Raw genomic sequence first — 19389 nt, 5'->3', positions numbered from 1 at the left:
ATGCCACTCTCTCCTCGCCTGTAAGGTTTCCACTGAGAAGTCTGCTGCCAGATGTATTGGAGTTCCTTTATATGTTGTTTCTTTTCTCTTGCTGCTTTTAGGATACTTTCTTTATTCCGGAACTTTGAAAGTTTGAATTAAATCTGCTTGGTGTTCTATGACCTTTTTGTACTTAATTATTGGCATCTTTCTCTAGGTTTTGAACATTTTCTGTTATTATTTTATTAAACAAACTTTCTACTCTGATCTCTCTCTCTCTCTCTCTACCTCCTCATTAGGGCCAATAACTCTTAGATTTGCCATTTGGAAACTATTTTCTAAGTCTTGTAGATGTGCTTTATTATTTTTTATCCCATGTTTTTCTCCTCTGATTATGTACTTTTTATATAGCTTGTCATCAAGATCACTAATTATTTTATTGTTTGATCAGTTCTGCTGTTGAGAGACTTCGATGTATTTTTCATTTTGTCAAATGATTTTTTAGCTCCATTCCTGCTTGATTTTAAAAATTATTTTATTAATCTCTTTGTTAAATTTCTCTGATAGGACTCTGAATTCCTTTCTTGTTTTTTTTTCATTATTTTAACTTTTATTTTAAGGTCAGGGGTACAAGTGCAGATTTATTACATAGGTAAACTTCTGCCATGGGTTATCTTGAATTTTGTTGAGCTTCCTCAAAACAGTTATTTTTAATTCTCTGTCTGAAAGGTCACATATCTTTTTCACTCTGGGATTGCTCACTGGTGTTTTATTTAGTTCATTCGATGATGAGGTCATGTTTTCTTGGATGTTCTTGATGGTTTTGGATGTTCATCAAGATCTGGGCACTGAAGAATTAGGTATTTGTTTTAATCTTCTCATTCCAGGTTTGCTTGTACCCATCTACTTGAGAAAGCTTTCCAGGTATTCAACGGGAATTGAATGTTGAGATTGGAGTCTCTGGTTACTATAGCCATATCTGTGCTAGGGGGCACCACAAGCCCAGTAACACTGCAACTCTTGCAGACTCATAAAAGTACCACCTTGGTGTGCTTTGGTAAGATCTGGGAGAATTCTATGGATATGAGACAGAGTCTCTTGTTCTATTTCCTTACTTTTGCCAAGCAACCAGAGTCTGTCTTTCCATGCTTGGCTGTCTGGAAGTGGAGGAGAGTCAATGCAAGCACACCCTGGGCCACCACAGCCAGGACTGCACTGGGTCACAGTACTAGGTCTTACCCAAGGTTCATGGCAACTACTGCCTGGCTACTGCTGATGTTTATTCCAGGACCAATGGCACCTTAGTCAGCAGGTGATGAAGCCCTCCAGGGCTGAGTCCTTCCCTTCAGAGAGGCAGGTTTCCTTTTGGCCCAGGGTGGGTCTATAAATGTCAGCCAGGAACTAGGGCCTGGAATCAGGGGCTTCAGGACTCTGCTTGGTGCTTTACTATACAGTGGCGTAGCTAGTGTTCAAGTTTCAAAACAAAGTTCTCTTTACTCCTCCTTCTCCTTTCTGCAAGTGGAAGGAGTCTCTCTCTAAGCTGCATTACCCATGGTTAGGGGAGGGATGGCACAAGTACTTTGTTGGCTGCCCCAGCTGGTGTCTCACTGGGTTGCATGCAGCCAAAGTCCACAGGTTCTGAGCCCAGTATAGCACCAGGACTTGCCCAAGGACTGCAGTCTTTGTGGCCTAGACTGCCTTTCAAATTTATTCAGTACCGCGGGGCACTTGAGTCCACTAGCAGCGGGGCTTGCTGGAACTCAGGTTCCTACTGCTGGGGCAGAGGATTCCCCTCTGGCTAAAGATGCTCTAAATGCTCCCTCCATGGGGTCCAGCCGAATTCTGCCCTACATTGTGTTCCACTGTGACAGGGCGGCACTGAGCTCCAATGAAAAGTCCCACAATCACTTAACTCTCCCTCATACAAGCACATAGATTCTCTCTCCACAAGGCAAGCTGTGCTGTCAAGGAATAAGGGAGGGGTAGTGAGGCAATACAACACTGTCTTTCCTACTCTCTTCAGTGTCTCTTTCCTTGATATAATGTTAAAACCAGGTACTGTGATTTTTCACCTGGTTTTTGGTCTTTATGAAGGTGCTTTCTTTTGTGCATAGTTGTAAAATTTGGTGTTCCCACAGGGGGTATGATCACTGATCCCTGGAGGGTTCTATTCAGCTATCTTACTCTACCTGCTCTACCTCCTCCCAATACTGACTAAAATTTCTTAATACTCATCTTAAAGCTTATACTGATGATTTCCTTTTTTACTTCTGTATTATACAGGATGCTAGTAGGAAAATTACAGCACAAGCAAATATAGAAATTTTAGGTTCATTTAAAAAGAGACAATTTGCAAATTTTGACAGAACATGGAAACTGTAAGAGTTCAGCAAGAAAGATTAGTGTAACGTTTAGCTCTTTATCCTGAAAGAAAGAGCAGGTAGAGGGAACAATAACTGGAATCTGGAGAGATATATCTATATTTGTATTAGTCCATTTTCACAATGCTATAAATAACTGGATAAAGGGCTGGGTATAAATAACCGGCCCAAGACTGGGTAAAGGAAAAAGGTTTAATTGACTCACAGTTTAGCATGGCTGGGGAGGCCTCAGGAAACTTACAATCATGGCAGAAGGTGAAGGGGAAGCAAGGCACCTTCAACACAAGGTGGCAGGGGGAAGAAGTGCTGAGTGAAGGGGAAAGAGTCCCTTATAAAACCACCAGATGTTATGAGAACTCACTCACTATCATAAGAACGGCAGGAGGGAAACAGCTTCCATGATTCAATTACCTCAACCTGGTCTCTCCCATGACACATGAAGATTATGGGGATTACAATTCAAGATGAGATTTGGGAGGGGACACAAAGCCTAACCATATCAATGTCTCTCTCTGGGTTTTATGTTGTATATAGATATATATCCGAATTAGTCCATTTTCACACAGCTATAATCACTACCTAAGACTGGGTAATTTATAAAGGACAGAGGTTATATATATGCAGAAAAGGCATCTGATAAAATTCAACATTGCTTCATGTTAAAAACTCTCAATAAACTAGGTGTTGATGGAACATATCATCTCAAAATAATAAGAGCTATTTATGACAAACCCACAGCCAATATCATATTGAATGGGCAAAAGCTGGAAGCATTCCCTTTGAAAACTGGTACAAGAAAAGTATGCCGTCTCTCAATACTCCTATTCAACATAGTATTGGAAGTTCTGGCCAGGGCAATCAAGCAAGAGAAAGAAATAAAGGATATTCAGATAGAAAGGGGAGAAGTCACATTATCTTTGTTTACAGATGATATAATCCTACATCAAGGAAACCCCACCATCTCAGCCCCAAAGCTTTTTAAGCTGATAAGCAACTTCAGCAAAGTTTCAGGATACAAATCAACATGGAAAAATTGCTAGCATTCCTATACACCAACAACAGGCATACAGAGAGCCAAATCATGAATGAATTCCTATTTATAATTGCTACAAAGAGAATAAAATATCTAGGAATACAGTTAACAAGGCAAGTGAAGGATCTCTTCAATGAGAACTACAAACCACTACTCAAGGAACTCAGAGAGGACACAAACAAATGGAAAAACGTTTCATGCCCATGGATGTGAAAAATCAATTTTGTAAAAATGGTGATACTACCCAAACTAATTTATAGATTTAATGCTATTCCCATTAAACTACCATTGACATTCTTCACAGAATTAGGAAAATTTTTTTAATTCATATGGAACCAAAAAAGAGCTCATATAGCCAAGACAATCTTAAGCAAAAAGAACAAATCTGGAGGCATCACACTACTCAACTTCAAGCTATACTATAAGTCTACAGTAACTGAAACAGCATGGTACTGGTAAAAAAATAAAAATAAAAAAAGAAAAAGAAAAAGAAAAGAAAAAAAAATAAAAAAGATGTATAGACCAACAGAACAGAATAGAAAACTTTTAAACAAGACTGCACACCTACAACCATCTGATCTTTGACAAATCTGACAAAAACAAGCAATGGGGAAAAAATTCCCGATTTAATAAACGGTGCTGGGAGAACTGGCTAGACATATGCAGAAAACTGAAACTGGACCGCTTACTTATACCTTATACAAAAATTATCTCAAGATGGATTAAAAACTTAAATGTAAAACTGAAAACTAGAAACCCTAGAAGAAAATCTAGGCACTACCACTCAGGATATAGTCATGGGCAAAGATTTCATAATGAAAACACTCAAAGGAATTGCAACAAAAGCAAAAATTGACAAATGGGATCTAATTAAAGAGCTTTTGCACAGCTAAATAAACTATCGTCAGAGTGAACAGACAACCTACAGAATGGGAGAAAATCTTTGAAATCTATCCATCTGACAAAGGTTTAATATTCAAAGTTTGCAAGGAACTTAAACAAACTTAGAAGAAAAAAACCAAACAACTCCATTACAAAGTGGGCAAAGGACATGAACAGACATTTCTCCAAAGAAGACATTCATGCATCCAAGAAACATATGAAAAAGTGCTCAACATCACTGATCATTAGAGAAATGCATATCAAAACCACAATGAGATACCATCTTATGCCAGTCATAATGTGATTATTAAAAAGTCAAGAGGCCTGGCACAGTGGCTCATGGCTGTAATCCCAGAACTTTAGGAGGCTGAGGTGGGTGGGTCACTTGAGGTCATGAGTTTGAGACCAGCCTGGCCAACATGGCGAAACCCTGTCTCTACTAAAAACACAAAAATTAGCCAGGCATGTTGGCACGTGACTGTAATCCCAGCTACTAGGGGGGCTGAAGCAGGAGGATTGCTTGAACCTGGGAGGCATGGGTTGCAGTAAGTCAAAGTTGTGCCACTGTACTCCAGCCTGGGCAACAGAGCGAGACTCTGTCTCAAAAAAAAAAAAAAATAGGTAAATAAATAAAATAAAAAGTCAAGAAACAAAAGATGCTGGCAAGGCTGTGAAGAAAAAGGAGCACTTTTACACCATTGGTGGAAATGTAAATTAGTTCAACCATTGTGGAAGACATTGTGGTGATTTCTCAAAGATCTAGAAGCAGAAATACCATTGGACCGAGAGATCCCATTAATAGGTACATACCCAAAGGAATATAAATCTTCCTATTATAAAGATACATGCACATGTATGTTCATTGCAGTACTATTCACAATAGCAAAGACATGCATTTAACCCAAATGGCCATCAATGACAAACTGAATAAAGGAAACGTGGTACATATGCACCATGGAATACTGTGTAGCCACAAAAAGGAATGAGATCATGTCCTTTGCAGGGACATGGACGGAGCTGGAAGCCATTATCCTCAGCAAACTAACACAGAAAACCAAACACTGCATGTTCTCACCTATAAGTGGGTGCTGAATGATGAGAACACATGGATACATGCTCGGGAACAACCTATACTGGGGCCTGTCAGAGGGGTGGTGTGGAGGGAGAGCATCACGGAGAACAGCTAATGGTGCTGGCCTTAGTACGTAAGTGATAGGTTGTTCCGTGCAGCAAAACACCGTGGCACACACTTACCTATGTAACAAATGTGCACATCCTGCACATGTACCCTGGAACTTAAAATAAAAGTTGATTTAAAAAAATCAAACAGGAAAAAAGAAACTAGTCCTCTCCGTGAGCCAACTTCATTAAACTCTTATATAAGCTTCCTACCTTGACCTCGTCACTGAAGTCATATTCAGGTAAAACATTCCTTTCTTTCCCTTTCTGCCTGAGGATATGCTGCAGCATTCTGTAAGTAAGGTTCTCCTAATGTATGCTTCAAACTAATCAACTTAATATTTGGTGCTTCTTTTGAATCCCAGCTGGCCCCATCTCAGAATGGTTTGGGGCACTCTACTTTTGGGGAGACTCCTGCAGAGGGTTTGCCAGACTAAATAGAGTCCTATCTTTCTTGGCCACCCTGAAAGATGGAGTGGGTTAAAACTTGGCACTACTGCTTCAGCTGAAGTGGGACTCCTTCCTTGGAGGTGATAACAGGTGTCATTTGCTTGACAAAATTATCAACAGACTAATCAGCACGAAGGATGCTCCTGTGGGAAAGATGAGACAATTTGAATAACAGAAAACAATGAATGCATTTAACTGAAATCCACTACATATATATTTTAAAATTATGTTTTTGATGATACTCAATTTTTTTAAATAAGAGAAATCCAATAATCAACAATGACAGCAACTAAGAATATTGGAAATAACTAAGGCATCAACAACTCTGTATGAAAATTATAAATTAAAATGAAATAAGCATTTATCCTATCTTTCCTTTTATGAATTGATAAAAGAGAAAAAATCTTTATAGAAAAATTTCCCGTAGTAAATATAGAAAAAAGTAAAAAAAATATTGCAGCATTTAATGAAATAATTGATTCAGGCAGCAATCATTCATTAAAAGATTGATGAGGAATTTTACAATAGAGGGATCCCTGATCAATGGCATTATTGTTTAAAATGTGACAATCTTCTGATGCAATGCTATGTGAAGCACACAGCACTAGCAGTAACGTGTTCTTGACCAGAAAGTTGGGCCTAAAACTAATCAAACCTTCTGGGATAACTTCTCTTTATGGAAAATATAGGGAACAAAAGGATATGTTAAATGGTGTGATGCAAACAAATTCACAATGTGGGACATTTACAACTAACGCAGCTTCTACAATAAATTCATAGCATTTACAATAAAAATGAGAGGGAAAATGGGCAAAAGATTTCAATAAGAAGTTTATCAAAGAAGATATACAAATGGCAATAAAACACAAGAAATGTTTGGCATAATTAGTTATTTGAGAAACACAAATTAAAATCACAGTGAGATACTTCTCACTGCCTACCTGCTAAAATGACTAAAATAAAAATAAGATAGTGACTACATCTAGTGTTTTATCCACAGTCTTATATCTTGCCATATATTGTTCCTTTCTTTTTGCTCTGAATTTTGGATTCTTCTTCATTCTTAATTTTTGAATGCTATTTTAAAAAACTCTTTTAGTTTTTGTTGTTTTGTTTTGGGGTAAGTCCAATTACTTCTGTGATGTGCTCAGACTCCTAATATCTAAGCCTGATCTGGTGTCCTATGATTTCCTTTTTCCCTGAATTCTACTAAGGTGTAGACATAAATGATTACCCGCTATTATTCCAGAGGTCACAAGATATGTAACTTCCCCAATTACTCCTGCAGATAACAGCACTATTCTAGAACCTATGATTGGTATTTTGACATGTCTTTTCAGGTTCTTCTGCATGTCTGACACCCAATGGCTCCACCTGTGCCTGCCAATTCCTTCTGTACCTTTACCCAGAAGTGAGTCAGTGCACATGAAGAGCATTTCCTACACCTGTACTGCATCCTCAACCAGTCAGCAGCAAGCACGCACTGTCTACCCATCCCTTCACCTCCCTCACTCCCCCAGCCCCTCAACCTCCTCAGCGTGCCACCTCTTCCCCCAAACTATCCTTGAAAAACCATAGCCTCCAAATTTTGTGGGAGACTGATTTCAGTAATATTAAAACTCCGATCTCCTCTTCAGCCAGCTCTGCATGAATTAAGCTCTTTCTCTATTGTGATTCCCCTGTCTTAATAAATCAGCTCCATCTGGGCAGCAGGCAAAATGAATCCATTGTCAGGTTACATTACTTGCCCCTCTCACATTGTTTCTAGTATTATTAACTTCTTGCACTGGTGTGGTACCCTTGGCACCATTGTTGAACCATTACTGATACTGTTGACCTAAAAGGAAGAATCTGAGGCAAAATTAGAGAGTGTATAGGCTGGGAGCAGTGGGTGGCTCATGCCTGTAATCCCAGCACTTTGGGAGGCAGAGGTGGGCGGATCACCTGAGGTCAGGAGTTGGACACTAGCCTGGCCAACATGGTGAAACCACATAACTACTAAAAATACAAAAATTAGCCAGGCATGGTGGCATGCACCTGTAATCCCAGGTACTTGGGAGACTGAGGCAGGAAAATCACTTGAACCTGGAAGGCGGAGGTTGCAGTGAGCCGAGATCACACCTCTGCACTCTAGCCTGCCTGGATGACAGAGCGAGACTCTGTCTAAATAAATAAATAATAAATAGATAAATAAATAAGTGAAAGTAGAGAGTTTCTTTGGGTCATACACTCCAATTAGCAAGAAGCAGATTTTTAAAGGCAAAAAACGGGGACCAGGAATGGGCTGATAAAAAGTTGTCAGAAATTCTCATCGGTTTACAGAATAACATTGATTAGAGACTGGCTTTACATTTGTAAGCTACAGGATATAGGTTATAGTGTCCGGTGTGGCATTATTAGGTTAATTTACAGCTACTTGCGGCAACAGCAAGCAGTTTCAAGAGAGAAACAGGTAGCTCAAAGGGGAGAGTAGAGTGTGATTGTGGTCTCATTTTAATGTCTCTCTGGGCCTAATAATTAAAGGACTTGCATTCCTCGGTTCTTGCATTCCTACAAATTCTTTTTCTCCCTCAATACATTATTATTAACTAATCTCCAATATTCACACTAGGGCTCATTCTTTGTTTTGTATAGCTTTATGGGTTTGACAAACACTTAGGGTCATGTATCCAGCATTACAGTATCATACACAATATTCAGTGCCCTAATGATCTACTGTGCTCCACCTATTCATCTCTTCTTCCCCACCCCCTTGCAACAGCAATTTTTCATGCCTCCATAATTTTGCCTTTTCCAGAATGTCATATAGTTGTAATCATACAATATGCAACCTTATCAGTCTGGCTTCTTTCACTTAGCAATATGCATTTATGTTCTCTTCATGTTATTTTTCGGCTGAAAAGCTCATTACTTTTTATTTTTGAAAAAGACTTCATTTTACTTGGTTAGATTTATATCTAAGTACAGTTAGGCCTTCTGCATCCATGCATTCAACCAACTGCAGATAAAATATATGTATATTTAATTTGATCTGGGAATCCTGGAACCAATCCCCACAGATACCAAGGGGGGACTATATTTCATGTGTTGGTGCTACAGTAAATGGCATTATGTTTCGGATTTCAAATTCTAGTGTTTCATTGCTGGTGCATTCCAAGGCAACTGACTTTTTAGATCAACCTTGTGTCTTCCAACCTTGATATAATCAATTAATATTAGCTCCAGAAGGTTTTTTCTTCTAGAATTTTGGAATGTTTTTACAGATAATTATATCATTTGCAAACAAAGACAGTTTTACTTGTTTCTTCATAATCTGTATAGATTTTATTGCCATTTTTTATCTTATTACATTAACTAGAACTCCCAGCACACTGTTGAATAGGAATCAAAGAAGAGATACCCTTGTCTTGCTCCCAATCTTAGGAGGAAAGCATTTAGCTTCTCCTCATTAATGATGTTAGCTTAGAGTTTTTGTAGATATTATTTACTAAGATAAAAAAAAGTCCCTCTCTCTTTCTAATTGGCTGAAAATTTCTCATCATGTATGTAGTGTTGGATTTTGTCAAGTGCTTTCTCTGCATCACATTTATTTATATAATCATATGATATGTATTCTTTAGCCAGTTGATATGATCAACTACATTAATTGATTATTCATATTAACCCAGCCTTGCATACATACCTTGAACAAATTGTACTTTGTCATGGTATATAATTATTTTTATACAGTGTTGGAGTCCATTTGCTGATATTTTGTTGAGGAATTTTGGATCTGTGTTCATGAGTGATAGTGTTCTATAGTTTTCTTCTTTCAATGTCTTTGTTTAGTTTTCATATTTGTGTAATGCTGGCCTCATAGAATGAGTTACTGCTTCCTCTGCTTCTATTTCTGGAAAAGATTGGACAGAATTGATACTATTTTCTTCTTGAAATGTCTAGTAGCATTCACTAGTGAAACCATCTGCATCTGGTGACTTCTATTTTGAAATGTTTGTAATTGTTGAATCAATACATTTAATACATACAGGCCAAATTATGTATTTCTCCTTGCTTGAGTTTTGGAAGATTTTTGCTTTCAAGGAATCATTCTATTTCATCTAAGTTATAGATCTATGGGAATAGACTTCTTCATAATATTCCTTTATCACTTTCTTCATGTCTGTGGGATCAGTAGTGGTGTGACCTTTTTTCATTTCTAATATTAGTAATTTGTGACTTTTCACTTTTTGTTCTTGGTTAGCATAATGAAAAGTTTCACAATTTTACTGATACTTTCAAAGAACCAGCTTTTGGTTTCCTTGTTTTTCACTATAAACTTCTTGCTTTTAATTTATCAATTTCTGCTCTTTTATTATTTCTTTTTGGAATATAATTTTCTCTTCTTTTTTTAGTTTCCTAAGGTTGAAACTTACATTTTTAATGTTAGGTCTTTATTTTTTTCTAATGAATGCATTAAATACATAAATTTCCCTGTAATCACTGCTACTGCTCACAAATTTTGATACCTTATGTTTTCATTTTCATTTAATTCAAAATATGTTAAAATTTCTTTTGAGACTTTTTCTTAGGCCCATGTGTTACTTAGAAGTGTGTTGTTTGATCTCTAAATATTTTAGGATTTTCTAACTATATTACTGTGATTTCTTATTTAATTCCATTATGGTCCAAGAACATACTTCGTACAATTTATACTCTATTCTTTAAAATTTAATAAGGTATGCACCATGTCATTTTAAACTGCCCAGAACTTCTGTTCATTTTCTAATTTTACTGGATGGAATTTAAATTTGCTCCACAAAATTATGTCCCTAAGTATTTTGAAATGTTGTATTTCCTGAATGTGGAGTAAACCAGCAGGCTAGGAGGCATTTTGTAGAAGAGTCCCCAGTGCCTTTAAGACAGGCCCTTTGCTGTATTTTAAAGCAGGAATGCCCTTAAAAATGGTAATTGCATCTTTAGGTTACATATGACTCTAAACATGAATAAATGAAAGTATAACCATGAAATAAAAAAATTGAAGCCTTTTGTGGTTTAGTAAAAGAGGGTGCATGGTTGAACATTATATGTGGCTTTATTAATAATCATACAGTGGTCTCACTGAAAAAGAATTTGAAATAATCTGAGATGTGCTAGAAAAGTTGTGCTACAACTTCTTTCTTCCATTTTTACACCTTACCTTGTTCATTCAGGATAGCTTTGAATGATCTTACATTTGCGTAATGACTTTGCTGTATTTTTAATCTTTCTATTTTCCTAGAGATTTTCTTTAGAACATTTCCCTTGAAGGCTGGAAACAATTTGGTTAGGACCAGTGAAAAGGTTTGCAAGTAGAAGTGCATATTGAAAAAAGGTTAGGGTTATCGGATCCCCTATCTGATACGTGTAACATATGCTTTAGCAATTGGAATATATGGCATAGAACAAAGAGTTTTCTCGTCAGGGCCCAACAAAAGAAAGAGGTGTTCATTCACAAGACAGTGTAAGGAATGTCCCCTCCTGCTCCTTTTAATTATATGAATTGTCAGTGTGGAAGTTGGACTCAGCTGGGGAGAAAATCTATGTTGTTATTACACTTGGGGTTTTAAAGTAACAATAAAAGATTTTACGTCCGCATCAGAAGAGCTGTGACACTGCCTAAGACTAATGGCAAGGGGTCTGTTCTTAAATCCCCAGAGGTGGTTTTCAGCCTGATGAATTCTGCATCATCCAGCTGTTTGGTTTATTTGTTTATAAATTATCCAAACCTCCCATACTCTAATAGCAGTAATAATGCAAATGCTATTTGCCAAGTTTCTTGGAAATTGTCTAATGATTTATCTTAAGGTCAATTTAGCTTCAGGTTAAGTGATTATTATTTACTCAAGGGCTATTTCTAAAAAAAGAGTTGTACATTAAATTATAGTGAATTTTTGTAAGTAATTGTGATGAATATGGCATCTTTGTATACCTGATGATTGACTCCTTTGGTTTGTTTCAGGAAACATTAGCAGGAACTGACTTTCTCATGCTGACTTATTAAGGATCTTCACTTCTTCCAGATTCCTATATTTTGGACATTTCACTGCTCATTAGATTCTCCACCAAGGATAATGAAGGGGATAGAAATAAGAAGAATTTGGCTGGTGAAAAGGATTGTCACAATGATTGATACATTGACTAACAAAAACTTGCCAAGTATATGAGAATTTTCTTATTTTAATATCTCCTCATGGCTCATAGTTAGCCAAGATCTTATGCATACAGGCACTTATTTTACATTTCAGGAATCTTCATTACAATTTGCAAGTGTTATTTTCTGTGTAAGATGTCATATTATTCGCTTTATTGTGAAGACTTTTATTTTATATGTATGAAGAATTTCAGTTTCTGTGACGCCTCAATACCTAATGATGCTTGTCATTAGTTCTGGTGCTCTTCCGTACTAAAAATAAGTTTGATTGGCATGAACAGTCACTGTATTCTTATCCTAGGATTTTTTTCCCATTTAGATAATCAAATTTAAAAATCAATACTGTGCATTTTAATGAAGAATCTATTTTAAAGTTAATCTTCTAAAAACACCATAGCAGATTCTTAACTTATACCTGAAACACAGCCAGAAAAAGTTTGGCAATGTAGCAATCAGACAATCAGTCATTAGACAATTGTTATTTTTCTTTAACTTATTTATGAGGCCACACACAAAAAGGAGTAAAGAATCTTACAGGAACATCCTGTAAAGAGTATAGAAGGGGGTGGGCATAAGATTTAAACTGATGAATCCTCAAATGATTTTATTAAAATCTAAAGGTTGCATAATTTATAAAGAGGATTTTCTAAATTACTAAAAGCACAATAATCATTTACAACTGAGGCAAGACATCACTTTCTCTCATACAACTAAGAACAAACTAGTTTGAAGAGACAAAGTTTCCAAAAAGTACATGTGTACATGGTTGCGTTTTCTGCAAGGGGTCCCAAAAGCCTCCCCTTCTCAGTGCATGAAGAAAACAGCCTCATCTGTCAGTTTGCCAATGATGTGAGACCTCCCTGTTCAATAAAGTAGCTTCATCCTTTCTTTATTCAAGCAAGACAAGTTTGCTGGACACGGCAGAAACTGAGAAGAAGAAGACAGTACATCTATTTTCCACTTGGTGGAGGGAGTAAGCAAGGCTTAAGAGAAAATGTCAGAAGCCTGTTAAAAGACAGAATCCTATACCTCACCAAAAAGCTACTGCAGATATGCAAAGACGACAGGGACCTGCATCCATTCTAACAGAGAATAATGTAGGCTGGGGTGCAAGAGTATCTTCGGTCCTACTGTGACCTCCAACTTTTCCTTCCACTTGTGGCTTCTTCCAATCTCATCTCCAGCTCTCTTGTTTGGGATATTTAACTTTTAAGAAACTGCTGGTTTCCATAACAGTTATTCTATTTTACATGGACACCAATAATACACGGGGTTCTAGTTGTTCCATATCCTCACCAATATTTGATATTTTAGTATTTTTCATTTCAAGCATTCAAATGAGGGTGTTGTCGCATCACACTGTGGTTTCAGTTTGCATTTTTCCAGTGATTCAGTGGCACCAAACAACTTTTCATATGTGCTGTGGGAATTCTTATATAAAGATTTGGTAAAATGTTAGAGTCTTTCGTCCATGTTTTAATTGTGTTGTTTTTCTTTTCATAATTAAGTTATAGGTGTTCTTCATATAACCTTAATAAAAGCTAAGAGTCAGATACATGTTTTAAAAATACCTTTTCCAAATCTGTGGCTTGACTTTCACTTTTGCAATATTGTTTTTTGATAAGCAAAATATTTACATTTTAGCTAAGTCCGATTAACTTTTTCTGTTTATTATTAGTGACGCTTGATCTCACCTAAGAAATGTTTTCCAACCCAAAACTTATGAACATATTTTATTATAGAATATTTATAGATTTAACTTTTACATTTAGGCCTGTGAACCATCTCAAATTACTGTTTTGTGTGTGATATAAGAAAACTTCAAGTTTTTCCATATAATTATCTAGTTGTTCCACTATTAGTTACTGAAAATAATCTCCTTTCTCAGATTAAGTTTGACAAAAATCAGCCGATTACATGTGTGGAGATCTAGGCCTAGAATATCTATTTTGTGCTATTGGTATTTTTTTTTATCCTAACTCCAACAGCATCATGTCTTACTTATTCTAGTTTTACAATATGTACCAAAATCTGGTACTAAAATCCTCCAATTTTGTGTTTCTCCTTCAAGATTGTGTTGGCTAGTCAAGAGCCACATAATGAAGTTTTCATTTTTAAATAAGTTTCTTCAATCTACATGTCAATTTCTGCAGAAAATTCTGCTGTAATTTTTGTTGGAATTGTCTTGAAATTATAGATAAATTTAGGAGAAATGACATCTCAATAAAATCAAGTTTGCCAATCTTTAAATTAACATATTTTTCTGGGGTTTTTTGAACATCTTTAATTTCAAACTATCAAACAAGTTTTTATACTTTGTTGTATGGAGTTTTTACGTATTTGTTAATATCTTCCTGCATTTTTAATTTTTGAAACTATTATAAATAATAATTTTCTAAATTTGGGTTTCCAGATTTTGTTTGTTTTGGGGGGACTATTCTATGGACATGCATTGATGTTTTTACATTTACTTTATATCCTTTATATCCAGCAATATTGCCAAGTTAATTTATCCTTTCTAGCAGTTTCTTTATAGACGGCATTGATTTACATTTTTGATACACACAATTATGTCATTATGGGAATATAGTTTTTTTCATTTTATTTATATATGCTCTTTCTTTCGTCTTTCATTCATTCTTTCTTTCTTTTTTCCTCTTTTCTTATTACTTTTCCTAGTACTAGCTAGGACCTGCAGAACAGTATTTTTAAAACATTGATGGTAAAATTGGAACTTTTTTCTTCCCAAATATAGGAGGGAAAGTTTTTGTCATCTGCTTTGTCATCATTAAATATACTATTACCTGTATTCCCTATAGGTTTTCCATAAATACCTTTGTCATTTTAAGGAAGTTTCTTTCTATTTCTAGTTTGCTAATATCATTTCTATAGCTAATTGATTTTGAATTTTAATTGAATAACTTTTCTTAATTGAGACGATTGTGTTTTCTTCTTTATTATGTGTATTGATAGATGGTGATGATTGATTTATGAATGTTAACCTAGTCTTTCTCTCTTAGGATAAAACTCATTTAATCATGATTTCAAGTATATTGGTAAATTTAATTTGCTAATATTGATAAAGGAATTTTGGAATGATGATGCATTAGTCAGTTTTCACACTGACTGAAACTGAGTCATTTATAAACAAAAGAGGTTTAATTGACTCACAGTTCTGCATGGCTGGAGAAGCCTCAGGAAACTTACGATCATGGCAGAAGGCAAAGGAGAAACAGGCACCCTCTTACACGGTAGCAGGAGATAGTGTGCCATAAGGGGAAATCCCAGACACTTATCAAACAACCAGATCTCATGAGAACTTCCCTACTATCAGGAGAATAGCATGGGGGAAACTGCCCTCATGATTGAATCACCTCCTACCAGGTCCCTACCTCAACACATGGAGAGTACAATTCTAGATGAGATTTGAGTAGGGACACATAGGCAAACCATATCAGATGCATATTTTTTTTTCCTTTTAACACCTTTGTCAAGATTGTACTGGTTTATGAAGTAAATGTGAACATATCTTCTCTTCTATTTTCTGAAATATATAAGATTGGCATTTTCTTTTTAAAAAAATTCTTTTTAGGGGTAGCTTCCTATTTCTGCTGACATCTTTCCCATCCAGTTGCTTAGCTGTTCATCTCCAAGTTCATGTACAGGTTTCTAATAGGTATTTAGAATCATTGTTCAATAATTAAAACATCTAGTTCAGTTGTGGCTTGGCTCCTATAAGCTCTTTTATTTCTTGAAAATGGGCAATGCTTTCCTACCTTTTTGCTTGTCTAGTACTTTCTGTTTTTGTATGCTGGACATTATGGATGATATATTATAGACTGTGGATTATGCTATCTTTTTGCTTTGGAGGCATTTGATTACAGGTGGATTGTTTTATTTTCTTCAGCCTTGTTTTTTGTCTTTTTAAGGATGAGTTTGTTTCAGTTTTGCCCTTAGTTCTAGAGTAAAGAACTTGCCAAAGATAGCATAAAGTAGTCAGCATTAGATCTTTACTTTAAATGCATGCCTGTTTGAGGGTTTCAACTGAATGCCTGGCTTAGCTACTGAGGAGTCTGGACTCTAGTTGAGTCAAAACTTTGTCATCTACACAACTTTTCGGGCATGATCTTTGTGGAAATGTCTGCTGAGAAATCTCTGCTGAGCTGTCGGCCCTTCATCCTGCTATTATGCCTTAATGGAATTTCACTTTGCACCCCAAGAATCAGAGGATAACTCCTCTTCAGATTTATAGGTAGTGAGGCCTATGGCTACCTTCCACCTGCCAACATGCTCCACAAATTCCAACCATGTTAGCAGCCCCCAAACACCAAACTCTTGTTTTACTCTACCCAGTGAGAGTTCTTCCTACTTTCAAGCATCGGACATTGCCCTAGGCAGAAAGCCATGACAAATAGAATGCTTCCCCTACACTCCCAAGAGGATTTCAGCCTTACAATGGCTGCTATCCAATAGCTATAAATATTTGCTTCACATAATTGGTCTAGTTTTATAGTTGCTTAGATAATCAGTTAGATCTAATACTAGCTCCTTTAACAATACTGGAACTAGAAGTTGTGGACAGCTCGTATTCATCATTCAAGGTAGCAGCTTTACCTGGGACTCTTTTCCCACATCTGGATTAGAAGTCCCAGTCATAATGCCATCTAAATTGTTTATAATTCTGCCACTATAGCATTTAACACACTTTTGTGTTTATTTATTTAATCATTTGTCTTCACCAATCGATTGTAATCTGGCGAATGCATTGCCACCTCTATCTCCCGAATTAAATACTCTTAGGAGCTTATCAAAATACATGACACACGGTGGGCATTCAACAAGTACATCCTAAATAAATAATTAATTAATATGTTCATTTCAACATTTCCTTGTGCCTTTCACAGCAGATGTCTTCATTATTTATCTTTTGTAAAAATAATTAAGCAGTCATTTTGTAAATAGTCATGAATATTTACTATACTTCAAATATGTTCTAGGTAGCATGACATTTTCAAGGAAGTATACATGAGGGTTTATTACTTTATTGAGAATAAAGTCTATAGGGGCAGACAATTTACAATACAGTGTGATAGAAATCTAAAGAGATGCCAAAGAGTTGGTCAGGTAATGTTGTGCTATGCCAATGTTAAGAGTTCTAATGTTAGTATTCACATAACTAATTTTCATAGTCTCGAAATCTTCTGACATTTTCTTCCCTTTGAAATATTTATTTTCAGGATGGTAAACTTTTTATTCACATAATAACTATTTTTAGGAATAAGAAGGTCAGAAGCACTAACTTTCTTCATTCCTTTCCTACCACATGTTTAGAATTCACAAACCAGCTTAACGGCTTAATAAAAGATTGAATTCTCTTTCTTCTCCTTCCTCGAAATCTTCTCAAGACAGTCTAAAAAGCATTTCCCAGGTTTAATGTCAAAATAGAAATTAGCAACTCAGGGCTGAACTCCTAGGAACCCTCATTCTCTGTGAGCTCTGGAACCAGGCTCTATTTTGAAAATTATGGAAAATCAAAGTTTCTCTGTAATGATGTTGCTCAAATATCTGACCTGAAATGATTATATAGACCAATTTAATACTGAAGAATAAAAGCTTATCATAAAATGAGAAGACATTAAACAATACTCTGATGGTAAGGATTTCACGTAAGAATGTATGGTTTTGATCTCTTGGAACAAAATTGACATTGAACTAAGACATGCCAACCACTGAGGAGTAGCATGAGTTTTAGTCACAGCATCTTGAGTTTGGTGAGTTACAATAGAGAGCCTGTGTCACTCAGCTCCACAAATTCTACCACCATGAAAAGTTTCCAGAGGGTGGTAGAATATGTTTGTCGTCTTTTGCTTGCAACCCTGGTAAACTGCTCAAGAGGAATTTTCTCATTCCAGATGAGAACAAATAATGCCCTTTCTCTTCTAGACAAGTGACTATTTCTTCCCCCCAAACCACAGATGCACAGAATAGTGATAAAAATACAAACTTGTATGCTGCCTCCTATTGAAACTTCCAAAGACCAAAAGAGGAAAAAAATTGTGAGGGGGCTTAGCCAAAAGACTTACTGAGGCTATACAGATTATCTGGGTCCTTTGAGGTCTGGCCAGAAAAGGAATAGCAGTTCTGTCAGAGGACACAGTAACTGCAAGAAGAGTAGCACAGACTAGGTGCATATTCTGATGCCAGAAGACCTTTTCAGACAGGGTCAGCCTGTAACAGAAATGGCTTTTAATACAGGACAGTCCAAATTCCCAATTGTGTTGACATACTGGCCTACCCAAGCACATCACAGGTACAAAGGAATTAGGATGCTGGGGCTTATTTGGGCTAAATTACTCACAGGTGCTTCTAACAAAGGTGGCAGATTGAACATACACATTTACCTCTATATCCTCCCTAAATCCCATGAAATGACCAAAAACGTGTGAAATAAACCCAAAAGACAAAAGAATTGAATAGGAGATGGCAGCAACCCAATTTTAGACCTGAAAAGCAAATGAGCAAGTGGTTTCTCATTGAACAAACCAAATAGAAAAATGAAAACAGAATATGCAAAGAAGCTAAAAATAAATAAATAAAGCAAGCCAATTCACATTACAGAACACAAAGTTTAGAATTTGCAGACACTGGCGAGTTCTGAAAGTCAGGGTTCCCTTGGGGATGAAAATCACAAGAGCAAAGTATTTTGTTTTGAAAACAGACATTTCCATTTTGTCTAAAACAGTGTTTGGCATATTGTAAGCACTTGGTAAATATTTGTTGAAGAAATGAATTAATAAATTCAAGTCTTTGTAAAGAACAGCTAGACCCCCACCACTTTATAGGACTGTAAGTTTAATTACTGAAGAGATAGAACAGAAGGGCTCTGGGTTTAGAAATATCAGATACAGCAGACGGTGAAGGTAAAGATAAAATTTGTTTCTGTACCCTAAAGTATGAGAACTATCCCTCTCTGTTTGCCCCAGAGAATACTACAGGTTTATTCTCTGGGAAAACAATTTTAAGAGGAGAGATCCACAGATACCGACAGAAATTCCTAAATAAGCTGCACAAACAAACCTACCCATAATGAATCTCAACAAACATATTTTCCTCTCTCTCTTACACATACACCCCCCTTTAATCAAGTTTAGTGGCTCACTACTAAAGTCATGGATTACCACACATTTGAGAAAAGTCCCTAAGATAACAGAGATCAAAATAAAAAAAAAAGATAGGAAAAATCACAAAGAAACTTGGAAAATAGAGACAGTGTGGAAGGCTGAATACAATTAGCAGGGGAAAAATAACCCAGCCAT

At 36.3% G+C, this 19389-nt stretch overlaps 1 long non-coding RNA gene and 1 other non-coding gene across 2 annotated transcripts; one reads left to right on the top strand and one right to left on the bottom strand.

Moving 5' to 3' along the window:
- Positions 1-5087: 5087 nt before the first annotated feature.
- Positions 5088-12023, bottom strand: LOC134807817 (uncharacterized). The gene is made up of 3 exons (XR_010149123.1): positions 11852-12023; positions 9587-9793; positions 5088-6047 (listed from the first exon to the last, which is right to left on the bottom strand). It is a non-coding gene; the product is annotated as an uncharacterized LOC134807817 (long non-coding RNA).
- A 5592-nt stretch (positions 12024-17615) lies between these two features.
- LOC112208270 (small nucleolar RNA SNORD78) lies at positions 17616-17680 on the top strand. The gene has a single exon (XR_002942684.1). It is a non-coding gene; the product is annotated as a small nucleolar RNA SNORD78 (small nucleolar RNA).
- The last annotated feature ends 1709 nt before the right edge of the window (positions 17681-19389 follow it).

Source organism: Pan troglodytes, chromosome 12 (genome assembly GCF_028858775.2).
Source record: "Pan troglodytes isolate AG18354 chromosome 12, NHGRI_mPanTro3-v2.0_pri, whole genome shotgun sequence".
NCBI lineage: Eukaryota > Metazoa > Chordata > Mammalia > Primates > Hominidae > Pan > Pan troglodytes.
This window is presented reverse-complemented; position numbering and strand designations above follow the sequence as displayed.